This window comes from Pinus tabuliformis, chromosome X (assembly GCF_031772625.1).
Source record: "Pinus tabuliformis cultivar Carrire ecotype Pingquan chromosome X, CPIR1, whole genome shotgun sequence".
NCBI classification, from domain to species: domain Eukaryota; kingdom Viridiplantae; phylum Streptophyta; class Pinopsida; order Pinales; family Pinaceae; genus Pinus; species Pinus tabuliformis.
This window is the reverse complement of record NC_142308.1, coordinates 1051551189-1051567192: the sequence shown is the minus strand read 5'-3', so window position 1 is coordinate 1051567192 and position 16004 is coordinate 1051551189. Positions and strand designations below refer to the sequence as shown.

The following is a 16004-nucleotide window of genomic DNA, read 5'->3' as shown; positions in this document are numbered from 1 at the left end:
CGAAACTACCTAATTATGTCCTACTTACTTTCCCAACTGCAGATTTATTTACTCTTGATAAAAGAGGATCCCTTGGACTTTTCCCTATTCTTGCTTTACCTCTTGAAATATGTACACATAGATCACAAATATCTGTAAATGGTAACTGAGAAATATCACCTTTTCCCATTAGATTGAGAAGATCAATCCAATCATCTTTAATGGATTTTAGTAAGAGAGCTTTTAAAGTTTCCTCATCCAGATTATTCATTTTTTCCCTTTTGATATTATAAAAAAAACTTTTGATAAAATATTCAAGATTTTCATCTTCTTTTTGTACCATTTTAAAGACTACATCTTTTATGCTATGAGGCATACAATAATCCTTGTATTTTTCCAATAATTCTTCTTTAATTTGTCCCCATGTTCTTATAGAATTCGTTCCTAAACTCATAAACCATTTTAATGTCAAATCCTTTAAGGTGGCAGGGAACAATTTTAGTTTTTGAGCATCGTGTAGATAATCATATGATCTACATAATACTTAAAGTTAAAAAAGAAATGTCTCTGGGTATTCGCTTCTTATTCCATGAAAATTAAGGAGGATAGAAGGTGAGATGTTTTTCATTGTTAATGTTGTATCCTCATCAAGGATGTCAGACCAGGAGTAACTCCAGACTTGGCAGAAAAATTGATTCATTTATTTCATTAGGTAGCTATTATTATATACATGAATGTGACTGATCAGTTCATCTTCTTGATGACTGTTCACATTCCAAATTCACCCAATCACAGAGGATTAGGTGTCAACATTCCCCCCTTAATCTGAAGGGATGTTGGTGAGTCCAAGCATCGTTCTGAATCTTTCAAGCTTTTATCTTCCAAGCGCTTTGGTGAAGATGTCTGCAATTTGCTCATTTGTGGAACAATGACGGAGATGGATTGTTTTGGCCTCAACATGATGTCGGATCAGATGATATTTAGTATTGATGTGCTTTGTACGATCATGGAACTTTGGGTTCTTGGCCAACTTTATTGCAGAGGTGTTTTCAATCATGAGTGGAGTTGATTGTACTTGTTTTACCTGCAAATCTTCAAGAATTTTCCTGAGCCACACAATTTCTTTCGTTGCTTCAGCTGCTGCCACATATTCTTCTTCTGTTGTGGAATCTGCTGGAACTGATTGTTTGCGTGATCTCCAAGAGACAGCTCCTGATCCAAGACTCATAGCATATCCTGAAGTAGATACTCTAGTTTCTTTGTCTCCATCGAAGTCTGAATCAGAGTATCCAATCAAGCTGAAGTCGTCCACCTATGTATACTTGATTCCAAGGTCTTGAGTTCCCTTCAAGTACCTTAGAACTCTTTTTGCAGCAGACCAATGTCCCTCACAAGGCTTTTGCATGAACCTGGAGAGAATTCCAACAATAAATGAAATGTCTGGTCTGGTAGTAGTGAGGTAGATGAGACTTCCTACAAGCTGTCTATACCTTGTTGCATCCTCAAATTCCTTTCCTTCAATAGATGTGAGCTTTAAGTTTTGTTCCATTGGAGTAGAAAGAGGATTGCACTCTGTCATGCCAAATCTGTTTAACAAATCTCCAATGTATTTCTTTTGAGAAAGAAATATGGATTTTGGATGTTGGGTTACTTCAATGCCAAGATAGTAATGAACATAGCCCAAATCAGTCATTTCAAAACTTTTTCCTAATTCTTTCTTTATGGATGCAATATAGCTTTTATTGTTCCCTGTCATTAAAATATCATCTACATATACCACAAGATATAAAACTGTTTTGCCAACTTTCTTGACAAATAAGATTGCATCATCAAGATCAAAATGATTGAAGTTGAGTTTCAGAAGATGCTCAGTTAGTTTTTCATACCAGGCTCGTGGTGCTTGTTTGAGGCCATACAAGGACTTCACAAGTTTGCATACTTTATGTTCATGTCCTTTCACAGCAAATCCTTCAGGCTAGGACATAAAAACATTCTCTTTTAGATCTCCATTCAAGAATGCATTTTTTATATCCATTTGATGGACTTTCCAACCGTTCTGAGCAGCTAGTGCAAAGAGTGTCCGGATGGTGGCCCATTTTGCTGTGGGAGCAAAAGTTTCCTCATAATCGACCCCTTCCTTCTGTGCAAAGCCTTTTGCCACAAGCCTAGCTTTGTGCTTGTCAAGTGAGCCATCAGCTTTGTATTTGTTCTTGTAGACCCAATTGCAGCCAATTGGTTTGGTTCCAAATGGGGGATCAACCAGCTTCCAAGTGCCATTCTTTATGAGGGCATCATACTCATTTTTCATCGCTTCTTTCCATTCATCATGAGAAGCAGCTTCTTTGAAGGAAGTTGGTTAAAAATCTGTAGACAAGTTCAATTCACAATCATAAGTAACATCCATATCAACAGGTGAATTAGAGTCATCTACATCACCTCCATTTTGTCGGTTTGAATTTCTAGTTCCTGTTTTTCCAATTTCATCAGGATGAACACTTTCAAGTGTCTTTGTCAGCCACTTTGGGGACCTTTCTGAGATGGTCCAGGCTGCTCTGTTGATTGAGTTGGGACTGAATCAAGATTGAGTCTCCCAATTCTATCAATTACATCACTTAAAGCATCATCCGTTGTTGGAGTTTCATGCAGGGGAGATTGTTCTTTAGAAGAAGATTCCACATGTTGATCTAGTATAGGAATCCCCCCTTCAAGATGTGGAATCTGATTATCAAATTCTTGAAATGATTTTGTTTTTGCGAATCTATCCAAGCGATCAATTTGCCGCTCAACAACATTGTCAGATTTGGATGATTCCAGAAAAATGACATCTCTAGATACAACAAACTTTTTATTTACTTCATCATAGAGGTGGTATGCTTTAGAAGTGTTTGAATACCCCAGGAAGATACACTTACAACTTCTAGCACCAAGTTTGTTTCTATGTACCTTTGGTATCAAAGCATAACAGGTGGAACCAAAGATCCTGAGATGTTTTACCAAAGGAACATGTCCATACCACAATTCATGAGTCTTGTTTCTTATAGCATTAGATGGACATCTATTCTTTATATATGTAGCACATAGAACAGCATTAGCCCAAAACATTATCTTTACATTTTTGAAAAAGAGCATGGATCGTACCATATTCAATATTGTTCTATTCATTCTTTCAGCTACACCATTCTGTTGGGGATTATAAGGCACAATTGTTTGATGTTTAATCCCATGTTGGCGAAGATAGTGTTCAAATTCATTTGATGTATATTCTTTTCCATTATCAGCGCGAATAGACCCAACATGAGATTGTGCATCATTATCAATCCATTTATGAAAATTCTTGAATGTTTGAAAAGCATCAGATTTGTTCTTCAATAAATAAACCCAACAAATTCTGGTGTAATCATCAATAAATGTCATGATATATTTATTTCCATTTGCAGAAGGAACAGACATTGGACCACATAAATCTGAATGAATGAGTTCAAGCTTCCTATGTGCTCTTGAATGTGAATCATGAAAAGACTGTTTGCTATGCTTTCCTAGAATGCAAGCATCACATTGCTTATGTTTCCTAGGAATTGTAGGCAAACCAGCAACACCATTTTTCTTCAATAAGCGGAGACTGTCATAGTTTAAATGTCCAAATCTAGCATGCCATAATAAACTTGATGGAAGTGTACCTTCTTCATGATGAGAAATATATGAGAAATTTTGTGCATGAGCAGAGGTTCCTTGCAGTTTGAGAAGCCTTTCTTCTTCTATTCCCCTCATGATAAGTGAGTGTTCAGATGCTTTTCTTACCTCAAGCTTGCCATCAAACATATGAATGGAGTGACCTTGCTGGTGGATGTGGACCAAGGACAACAAGTTTCTCTTGAGCTATGGGAGATATAGAACATGATCCAGAAGAAAGTCTGGAAGACCAGGCAGTTTAAGCCTGATTGTGCCAAGCCCTGATGGCTTGATTTTTGACTGATCTGCAAAGTATACTGCTCCATCAACATTGTCAGTGAAATCTTCAAAAAAATCTTTTCTATGAGTCATATGACAGGTTGCTCCTGAATCAAGCAACCAATCATTTTTTGAAGAAGCAAGTGAAGCATTAAACAAATCTTCATTTACTCCAATGTTACATTGTGCCTCAATATAGTGAGCGGATTCAGGTGCTTTACCTTTGTCTGTATCATCAGTTTTACCTTTCTGCTGGTTTCTTTTCTGCTCAATTTTGTCCCATGGTAGCTTGCATGTAGAAGCATCATGTGATCCATTTCGTTTGCAGCGAATGCAATGTAAGTCTGCCTTTTCTCCTTGAGAATGTCTGCCCCCCCTGCCTCTGAAGTATCTTCCTCTTCCTCTTCGTCCACCTCTTCCTCTTGTAGAATCTTGAGCATGATGCTTTTCTTTATGAGCAAGGCAAACAGTCTCTTCAGAAGATTTAGGGACTGTCTTCTTTCCAAAGGCTTTCTCTCTTTCAGCAAACTTTTTCACAAGAGAATCAAAGGTTATATCTTTAAGATTTCCATTTTCTTGTAGAGACTCAAGATAATTGGAGTAAGTAGGATAGAGTGCCTTGAGAAAAGCAATAAGAGGGATATCCAACTCAACCTTAGTGGATTTAATATCATGCATTATAGACTTTACTTCAGATGCAAGAGTAAGAGGATCATTATTTTTCAGTTCAAGAGTGAAGAGTTTAATCATGAGCTGAACAACTTCAAGTGCAGAATGTGAGTCATAGAGTTCTTTGAGCTTTTGTAAAGCTTCAAAGGCAGTTGAATATGATGAAATATGGCGACTTACTTCTTCATTTACAGATGCTGCGATTAATGCATAGGCTTTGCTGTTCTTGTTTTCCCAAATGACAAGCTCTTTGTCTAATGTAGGCTGCACTGGGTCATTTTCTCCTTCTCCGACACACACTCCCTTCCACAACTCATTGAAGATGAGGGTGTGTTTTATCATCCGAGACCATTCAGGATAGTTCTCCTTGCCAGTGAGAACTATTCCTACCATAGAGATGATTGAATGCATTATGTAAAAAAATACTTCTGCTGATATACAGTGAAATTGTACTCAAAAGGGCAAAAAAAAAATTTCAAACACTTTTATGTATTGTTTCTTCAAATCCCTCCAAGGATCCTCATATAATATATCCACCATATTCCATATCTACAAACTATTCAAACAGCGTCCAAAAATTTTCTCAAGCAAGATGGTGAATATATATATATATATATATATATATATATATATGCTGGTCAATCATCAGGCGTCCAAAACTCAAACGCTGGTCAACATCATTCAAGCCACAGTTCAATGGGACAACGCATTCAAAACATATATAAACCACGCATTAATTCAGCACCGCTATAATATAAGCCACAACACCATTATCTCAGGTCTTTGTTAGCACCATTATCTCAAAAAAAAGGAGCACTGCACGATAGCCTCGTTCTGAAACACCGCTATCTCAAAAAAAAAAGAACAACGCATACAGCATTCAGGTCTTTGTCAGCACCATTATCATTGAGAAAATTCATGTTAAATATTATCTCCCGCCGGCTTTAAGCATATTGCTTAACCAATCCAATCCTTCACAACAAGCCTTCACCCTTTATTGCTGAAGTAATATTCATGTTAAAAATTATCTCCCACCAGAAACTATATAACAATGATTACATAAAGGACTATGAAGGAAAGTTGTAAGCAGAAATATACACTTTAACCCTCCAATCCTAGGGCTAGCAAGTCCACATATCGAGGCATCCTTCTAACCGTAAGGACCTCAAACCCGAAGGACCTCAAATAGAGAAGCAGGGGTGGCGTTGTTCAGAGAATAATCAGGTCGGAAATTCCCATAACATGGATGGTCACCAAGAACCTGAGTTGCTATTCAGGAGAAGCTCAATCCTCGTAACCCTGCGAACGAAATTAGGCAGGGAGAGCTTCAGAAAAACTCATTGTTCGTTAATTTGGAATTCCGATGTAATTCCTTACCAGGAGCAGGGACTGTGTGTTCACCTTCTTTGTCATCTCTCGGCTGAGCAAAAACGTACAGATGCATGGAAAACCTATTGGGTTCCATGTTGAAGAACATTGGTCACAGAGCTACAACCTCTAGAACGCTAGGGTTTCGAATGATTCAGTCGGCGTGAGGGAAGAGGGAAGGTCGTTACCATCGTAACTTCCACCCTAATTGACCACCCAGATTCACCTTAACACAATGTCTCAACACAGAATATGACCCCTTCAGCACAGCATGCAGTGACACGCTTCAACGGATGTATTCAGGAATGAATGAGATTTGCAGAGTTTCGACAGAGATTTTAGCATAGAAGCGAAATGAGCTCGGACAGGCCATCATCAGGACAGAAGGGAATATGGCAGTGGCAAATCATTTCAGGACAGAGGCAGAGGAGCGCTCAGTGGACAGAATGACAGAGGCGTTTGAGGACAGAGCTCAGGCCAGCGTACAGCCCACAGTAGCAAAACTGAAGGGAGTTACAACTATTTTTAAACCTGGCTCTGATACCATGTCAGACCAGGAGTAACTCCAGACTTGGCAGAAAAACTGATTCATTTATTTCATTAGGTAGCTATTGTTATATACATGAATGTGACTAATCAGTTCATCTTCTTGATGATTGTTCACATTCCAAATTCACCCAATCGCAGAGGGTTAGGTGTCAACAAAGGATAGGGAATCCAAAAGGTTCTGGATCTCCTCTTCCTCTACCTATACCACCACCTCTTCCACCTCCTCTATTTCCTCTTACTCCTCCTCCAATCCTATGTTTTTCACCATTGACATTGTGTACTTCTCCTTCTCCCTCTTCAGCCATGATGGATTCCTCAGAATAAATATCTTTTTCTACAACAGGTTTATCTAGCTTTTCTGCTAGTTCTTATGGTTCTTCTATCAATGGTTTGAAGTAGGTTTCTTCTTCCTCTTCTTCAATAGGAACTTCTAATTCTTGAGCTAGAAGTTGTTCTCCAGTTGAAGATAGGAAAATTATTCTTGTTGTTGGGGATGTAGGATCTACTTCGATTACAACTTCTGTTGATGAAGTTGGTGAATCTTTAGGTTGAATTTCAGATCTCAAGAATTTAGGAAGTCTATATTGGCTTGCTATGGATGGAATTTGAGTTTGTGTGGGTGGTGTGGCACTGTGTGGTCGTGGTGGAGTGAGTGATGATGTGGGAATTAGACTTCTTCCTTGACCTATAAACCTACCTCTAGAGTCTCTTTCCCTATGCATATCATGTTTTATTTTATGTTTTTTAAGACTTCTATTTACACTTCCCCGACAACGACGCCAAAATGTTTTGTCAATTTAATGTTCTTAAATTGCAAGCATAAATTATCGACCGGAGTTGGTAAACTTATGAAGTGAAAGTGCACTATATATGCTAGAATCCTTTATTTTAATTTGTAAGATGATGGTTATATTTATTTTGGGGATTTTCGTTGTTATCTAGGTTCCTATTTGTAAGCATTATATTAGAGTTAGATTTCTACAAATTAATGAGTGGAAGTAGAGCTATTGTTAGACTAATCTACCAGGTCATATCTATATTGATTATCGTTCTAAAACATATTATGTTAATCATTCTTAATTTATGAATCTATCTTAAACACCTTGCTGCAATAAAACAGAGTATTGAGATTCAAATGATTCTAAGAGAAAGAAAACAATCCTTTAAAAGTTGTCTGCAAAGTATATACAAATTCTGATTCTAAAAAGCATGAAAGTAATCTTTTAACATCGACTACAAAGTATATACAAGTTCTGATTCTAAAAGCATGAAAACAATATTTTGACACCGACTATAATTAAGCAAAAACTGTTGAACTATTGAAGAAACTAAACCATTAAACAACTGCAAAGAAATTCAAATGCAAACGAAATAATGAGATTTAACTGAGTTATAATGAAATGATAAAATATTCAATTAAGGAAACTAATCTAGAATGAAATGACAATGTGATAACGGAAAGTGATAAAATGAATAAAATTAGCCTTGATTGTCTGCAGGGGTCCTCTGCATACAGTAGGTGTAAACAACACTCAAATACACATCAAATAACAGAAATGTAACTTTAATTCAATATGAGAACAAAAGGTTTGTTTCAAACAATTTCTTTAGAGATTAACTATTACTTCCTTATTATCCTTTACAAAGGATACATATTTATATATAAAATGTGTGCTCAACAGTTTGAGACTTTTATGCCTACAGGTCTTTTAATCAATCCTTATTCAAATTTGAAACTTAAACAATAAAAGTGTTATCTCGACGATTTTCTATTTGGAAAGAAAATCGGAGAAACGTGATGCATTCAGACTTCTCCTACTACGTGTTTGACCCGATCCTTTGACCACACCACTATGTGATTTCTTCAGTGAATTGGCTCTATCGAATAGGAGGAGATCCATGAGGGGGTCAATCCTTAACCGCCCATGTGCTTCCTTGCCTCGTTGGTGCACCAGAACCCATAAACCACGGAGATAGCTGCAGTTTTGTAAAATAACTACAGAATCATGTTAATTCTGTAGCTAATGCAATATTTAACATAATAATAAGGCACCTTAATAAATATGAAAAATAAGACATATGAGAGTTTTTACGTTATCAAAATCTATGGTTCTACTGCTTTTATTGATTTGATAATGATGATGAAAGAGGAAAATGCAGGAAAAAGGGTGTTAAAACAAAACAATTATGAAACTCTACATTGGCCAAGAGTTTACTTGTGAGTTGGAGATTGATTTTATTGAGCGTTGGGATTTTTCTTGTGAGAACAAGCATTGTATTATCATCTTGGATTTATGATATATGCAATATAGATAGTGGGGTTTTGAGTTGTGGCTTTCCCCAGATACTTAGTGTGTTATATGTATTTGATTATCTTCCTCTTTTCGATTATTGTTTTCATCGATCTATTGGATTCCGCTGGTTGATAGTAGAAGTAGGTTCTTGTCTCTTGCTTTAGTACATTGTATGAGCTTGTGAATCTACAGGATTTTCTACAAAAGTTACTTGTAAGGTAGCAAAATAATGTGTGATTTGCGTGTGAGATGGCATAGCATGCCCAGAACAAAGTTGCAAGGATGCAGGTTGTCATTGCGGTATCTTTATGTTCGGTGAATGAACATAAGAAATATTTGAGCATTCTCCACACATTATTGAGACAAGTTTTACATGTAATGGATCATTTGAATGCTAAATTACATTGAATTTTCTGAAAAAATAGAGATGTGATTTATGTTTTAGAGTTTCCATACCTTCGATTTCGTAGGAAAGCCTGACCGTAATTGTCCTCCAATTTCAAACAAGAGGAAACCTCTAGGTAGTTTGAACCAGTGAGGAATTGATTGTGTTTTCCTCGGGAAAAGATGCAAATATGGGGGATTGAAAAGCCAAATTAAGTGCATCGAGCTAAGGGAACACCCTATCCTACATGTGTCGACTGCACTTGAGAGAAAGGAATGTGATGTGGAGTAGATTTAAAGTAGATAATGACAATGAAAAGTATGAGGGACAAGGGGAAGAAGAGCATACCGGTGTGTACAAGTGGCTGGAGGATGGGCCTATGTGATGGTGTGCTTGAGATGTTTCTCATTTCTCAATGCAACTTTATTGGCATATATTTTCATTTTATTGGAGAGGAGTTGGAGGATAAACACCTTGGGGTAGCTGGCATCTCTCTATCCCTCCATGTAGTTTCCCATATTATGAGGCTATCATTATTCTTGCCAATGTAGCCATTGTTTTTGCAGTAGAGAAGGAATTTGAAGTTGATAACATGTTCCAAGTATGGGTTCTCATTGCTGTCTACATAGATAGTGTCACAGCATGCAAGGTTGTGTCTTATGTTGGTGATGGATTGGGTAAATCTCATCTCCATTTCTATTTTTTATTTTTCTATATTTTTGGAGATCCTAGTTGTTCAACAATTCCCCTTTCTTGACACCCTTGACTCTATGTACCCAAGAGATTGGATAAATCACTAGTAGTTCATTTTCTTGCAACCTTAGACTTCACTTTGGACTCTTTTATGGCCAAAAATAGGTTTGGTAACTCATGTAGCTTAGATCCATGTTCTCTAATTTTCCTTCCTCCTACAATGATACATTTAGAGGGTGAATTGGTACTTGGCACTCACAAATATATGTGAAAGATAAACTAAGGAAAATTTATAAGTGTAAATTCATATTGAAGGAGATGCCTTATGATTCTTTTTTACCATCCAACATCTATCCATGTTTATTGAATGATAAATAATAAGGAAAATTGTTATATACCTAGGGGGGATAATATGGGGTACCAAGGGAGGTACCCAAGGTAATAATGGGATGGGCCATAGTAATAAATAAGGTGGTTAACCCATATCATGTAAGGGACCACAAGTAGCTAGTAATAATGTAATGGGCCCATGGTATTAGTTCGATGGTATGAGGGAACCATGGTAATGATCCATGGTATTGTATGTATGATGCCTATATAGAGGCTAGAGACTCCACATCAAGAAGTTTCAAGGATTATTGTATGAACAGGCATATGGCTTGTGGAGTGTTCTCCTTCCTTAAGGAGTGAATGTATGGTGTTGCCCTACCATAAGGGTTTTGATCAATAGAGAATGATTTCATATTATTTCTGGGTTTATTTGTATTCTCTTATATTATCATATCAGATCTATAATATTTTTGAGTTAGAGCTATAACAAAAATCATCAAATTTTACAACTTACCCGGTTACACACAAACTCTTTGATGAATGTTTCTATGATTTTTTTTAGAAGTGTATTATGGCCTAGCAATATTATCTTCACTCCCCAACCCTTCACTTATATAGGGGAGAACCATTAATATCTCTCATTTGCATTGTGGCTTGCTTGCCAGGTGTCTTAAAGGCAAAATTCAAGGCTAAAGGTGGAAGATTGGTCCACACCCCTTCTGCTATTTTGAAGTTGTGACTTTCATGCCTTGCACTGACCTCTCACTGCATGTGAAAATGACCTCTTCGGTGCTCAAAGTGGGGCATTGTTATGCCTTGCCTTTTTATCTTCCATCAAGAATGCACATTGCTTCCAGTGCAATGTAGAAGAAGAAATGGGGCATTTCTGAAGGGTTACGTGATCTAATGACAATAGAGCAGGCATGGAATTTGTGTTGGTTGCCAACGTAATGCAAGGGTTGTGTATGGTGGAAAAAGTCTTGCAAATTTAAATCTATCTTTCTATTGATGACATATTTTCTATTTGGTCAAAGTTTCGACAGTGTTAAGGAGATGCACTTCAAAAATATCTCATATCTTCCTGATTTTGTTTCTTTTCTTGATATTTTTACTTGTTGGATGTATGATTTTGAGAATATAAATTGGTAATTTGCTTTAGTCCCTGGCACCTACATTTTCCTCCTAAGACTATCATCCATTGTTTTAGTAGGGTATTTCATGATGAGTCTCATCTTGTCCATTCTAATTCTTTGTTGGTAATTAATAGATGCAAACTTGTTAGGTTACTTTTACATTGAAATTTAATTGAGATTCGTTATGAGCTATGAATGTAGCTTACATTGTGGACTAGGCATGGAATTTGTGTTGGTTTCCAAAGCAATGCAAGGGTTGTGTATGGTAGACAAAGCATTGCAAATTTAAATCTCTCTTTTTGTTGATGAAATATTTGCTATTCGGTCAAAGTTTGACTTTGTTAAAGGGATTCACTTCAACAATTATCTCATATCTTCTTGATTTGTTTCTTTTCTTGATATTTTTACTTGTTGGATGTATGATTTCAAGAAGATAAATTGGTATTTTGTTTAAGCCTTGGCACCTATATTTTACTCTTAAGACTATCATCTAATGTTTTAGTAAGGTATTTCATGATGGGTCCCATCTTGTCCATTCTAATTCTTTGTTGGTAATTAGTAGATGCAATCTTGTTAGGTTACTTTTCCATTGAAATTTAAATGTGATATGATATGAGCTATGGCTGTAGCTTACATTGTTGACTTAGAAGTAGATGAAAATGTTGTTTGTCTTTAAGGTTTTTATTCTGGGAAACCCTAACAAATTATAAACCTTGACAGTCCTCTCAAGCTTTTCATTCTCTTTTTTATTGTGTATAGAGATTCTATAGTTGAATTTTGATTTTTTCTTTCTTTCCTTCTTTTCCAGAAAGTGATTCAGTATTGGGCTGAGTTAGTCAATATTTAATGCCATTCTTTTGGTGTAGACTTCTAAAGATTAAGAAACTTACTAAGTTAGGGATGAATCAGAAAGCTAGACATAAGGAATAGTTGAAGGTTGAGGAAGAAAAGAAAATGTGTGAGAAAGTTAAAATAGATGTTGAATGGTATTCATTATTAGATCTACTCTTTCATTTTATGTTGATTATTACTTAACATACATTTATAAATTTTATGGAGTTTCTTTCTGGAATACTAGTTGGATAATTATTTCCAACCTTTTTCTTAGGACAATCCTAGCAAGAAGCCTGTAGAAGGTGTTTCTTCTATATTTTCATTTGTGGTGTATTACAGATTCTTTTTTTTAGTCTATTCCAACCCCATTCTATGTTAGTTTACCCCTTGCTTGAGCTGTTTGGAACTCTTTTGCCTACTCTACAAGTACAAGGTAAAAGGTCTTAGGTGGAAAAATAAGCCATAGTATAGGGTTGTAGTATCCTTGGAGTAACTTATAGACATCATCATATGGTCTCTATACTGACAGACATGCACACATGATGTCTAGCCTGGAATGAGCAAGTATATGTTAGTTTACCCCTTGCTTGAGCTATTTGGAAATATTTTCTTTACTCTACAAGTACATGGTACAAGGTTTTAAGTGGAAAAATAAGCCACAATACAGGTTTGTAGTATCCTTGGACTAACTTATAGACATCATCATATGGTTTCTATACTGACGGACATGAACACATGATGTCTGGCTTGGAACAAGCAAGTCTAGAATGTTGAGTACCTTCAAAACTTGATAAGAAAATTAAAGCTCCTAAGTTGACCATACCAGAAAATATGATAGAAATGTTTGCTTTCCACATATCAAAGTTTTGGGTTTCTAAGATTATCCATCTAGTGCTTGCTATAATTCGGTGGTAATAATTATTGAATCCTAATTAATCTCTATTTTTTTTCCAATATTTGTTTGGAAGTTGTTGATGCCATCATGGCAAGAATAAAATAGTTAAGATATAAGGAAGCCAAGTTTTTAGGGGCATTAGTTTTGTTGCAAACTTTGATAATTTCTAAGGAACATTATAGGCAAAATGTCACTTCTTAGCAAATGCTACAATTAGAAATAGCAAATCCTCATACTTGTTGTAGGAATCTAGAATAACTACTTTCAATTGAAACTTTGAAAGGTTAGTAGTTTTTGCAGACAATAGTTCGTGGGCTTGTGTTGTTTATATGTTTTCATAGCAATAGAAGAAATCTGAGATTAAGAATTTCAAACTTTACTGAATTTATTTTCCATCTTTCAAGAAGTGTGTATTGGAGTAATCTCAATAGAAAGAAGAGAAGGATAAATAGAAACTAAGTTTCAACCATGAACTAATATCACATTATTTTAACATAATTCACTATTGACAAATTTAAATTTGATTGTAATCTGTTACTTGTAGACTTATATAAATTTTTACATTTAAGTTTCATATTACATTGTGTAGACAAACAACATGTTCATTGCTATCTGAAAGGAGTAAGTACAAACTTGCAAATTGGCCCAGACATTTTATAGTTCATATATTAATCAATTTATTTCTAGAGATCATAACAGGTTAAACAACAAAGCATTGCACATAATGTTCATGACAACACAATGCTATAAATATTTATAAGTAAGTGTTGGACATGCCTTTATAAGTAAATGTTGGGCATGCCTTTTGCAACCCCATATATTTTGGTTAAGTTGTTTTTGCATATTCCATAGTTCAAATGGATTCATTATCAAGGAAGTGGAACAGAGGAGAAACAATAGACCATGCCAATTTAGAAAACACATCTCGTCTGCACAATGATGGTGAGTCTTCCACATCATTAACATCACAGATTTGTTTAACAAAGGTTGAAGATAATCTTCATGGCATTAATATCCCAAACCCACCCTATTTTGGGTAGTTTGAGGATGAATAAATTTTCCATGAATACAATATTTATTGTGTTTTTATAAAGTGTAATGCAACAATCTTTGTTTTGGGAATTAGCATTAAATGTGAATACGTTGGTTTTTCTAGATCTTCCACCTGATAACAAGCCATTAGATTGGAAGACTAGAATGAAAATATCTACTGGTGCTACTAAAGGGTTAGAATACTTGCATGACAAAGCCAACTCACTAATGGTATATCGAGTTTTGAAACTCTCTAATATCTTACTAGGTGAAGGGTTTCATTTTAATTTATCTAATTTTGGATTAGCCAAACATGGGTCAATTGGAGATAATACTCATGTTTCCACCTGTGTGTTGGGAACCTATGGATATTGTGCACCAAAGTATGCTATGACTGGTCAATTAACAATAAAATAGGACGTATACAATTTTGGGGTTGTTTTGTTAGAATTAATCACAGGTAGGAAAGTCATTGACAATTCTAGGTCGGTAGGGGAGCACAATGTTGTTGCTTGGGTATGTTTATCTTCTTACCATTTAATTTATTTCACGAGTTTCATGTAAAATGAATTACTAGAGGATTTCAAACAAAAATTGATATTTATTGAAGTTCATTTAACATTAGACAAAGGGATTGTTTTCTCTGTGTTTTTTTGACCTAAAACACACTTAGATTATTGGATGCATTTAAACATTGTGTAGGCCTAGAACTATTTCTTTGCCTCTCATTACCTTTTGGAAGAACCCTTCAGGTTATTGAAACTCTATTTTTTATAATGTATCTGTTAGTCAAAATCATCAAGTGCCTTACATTTTAGCCATTTTAGATACGTCCATTGTCTAAGGATCAGTGGAATTTTTCATTGATGGTTAACCCATTGCTTCAAGCACACTATCCTATGAGGGGTTTGTATCAAGGTCTTGTTTTGGCAACAATATGTGTCCAGGAACAAGCCACAATCCTTTCCCTAGTTGCAAATGTAATGACAACTCTTACCTACCTTACATCCCAGACATATGATCCTGATACACATCGAGTCATAAATTCTTGCTTTGCTCCCGCCACACCTTCTCAAGAAAGAAGGGATAGTGAAAAGAAGTTAACTAGTAGTGCATTTGAAAATAAAAGGCTAAATAAATCGACATCTTGGTGTTCATTCTCCATTTATACATTCACAGGATTCTCCGGATCAAATTCTAGCAGCTGTTGAAACCAAAATATGGGTTGAGAGGGGTGAAAAGAAAAGAGGAAATAATCATGGTGGCATGAATGGACTTGGTTGATGGCCTTGTGAGTTGTAACTCAAATCGTTGTATATTTTACTTCTTGTTAGGTGTGAATGTTTTCAATTTCTGTATTTCTGTCTGAAATAATGCATTCCTTGAATATATTCTTGTTTTGATCACAAAATGACCTTATTCTCAGTTGGAAAGTTCTTTTTTACTCCCTACAAATTCACAGGAACTGAGTTGCTTAGAAGTCGAATTTGATTAAAGCCAGAGATTAAAGAAATATTTTGAGGAGGTTCAGTTCCTATGGCTGGGAAGAAGTTATTGTTTGGGCAAGTTATTGTGTCATTCGAAACAAATTGTGAATTTGTTGATATGGAAGCACTTTTACTGCACTATAGTGTATGTCTATTGTGGCCATTTAATTATTGTAGTTGCCTTGCCACTGTTGATGTAAAAGTATTGAGCTTCCCATCCTTAGTTGTACCACTTTCTTTCTGTGAGGTAGGTAGCTCTTTGCATGTACATCTAAGCATTTTGCAGGATTGTATTTTGATTTTGGCATTATTTTCCTTTGATATATGATATCAGATTCAATCCTCACATTTTGACACCCCCAAATTTCATTTAAGTAAATATATTATGTATTTTTCTCATCTCTTTTC

General features: G+C 35.7%; 1 pseudogene; it reads left to right on the top strand.

The window, feature by feature from the left end:
* The first annotated feature begins 6356 nt into the window (after positions 1 to 6356).
* Positions 6357 to 15393, top strand: LOC149143419 (serine/threonine-protein kinase PBL27-like; annotated as a pseudogene).
* The last annotated feature ends 611 nt before the right edge of the window (positions 15394 to 16004 follow it).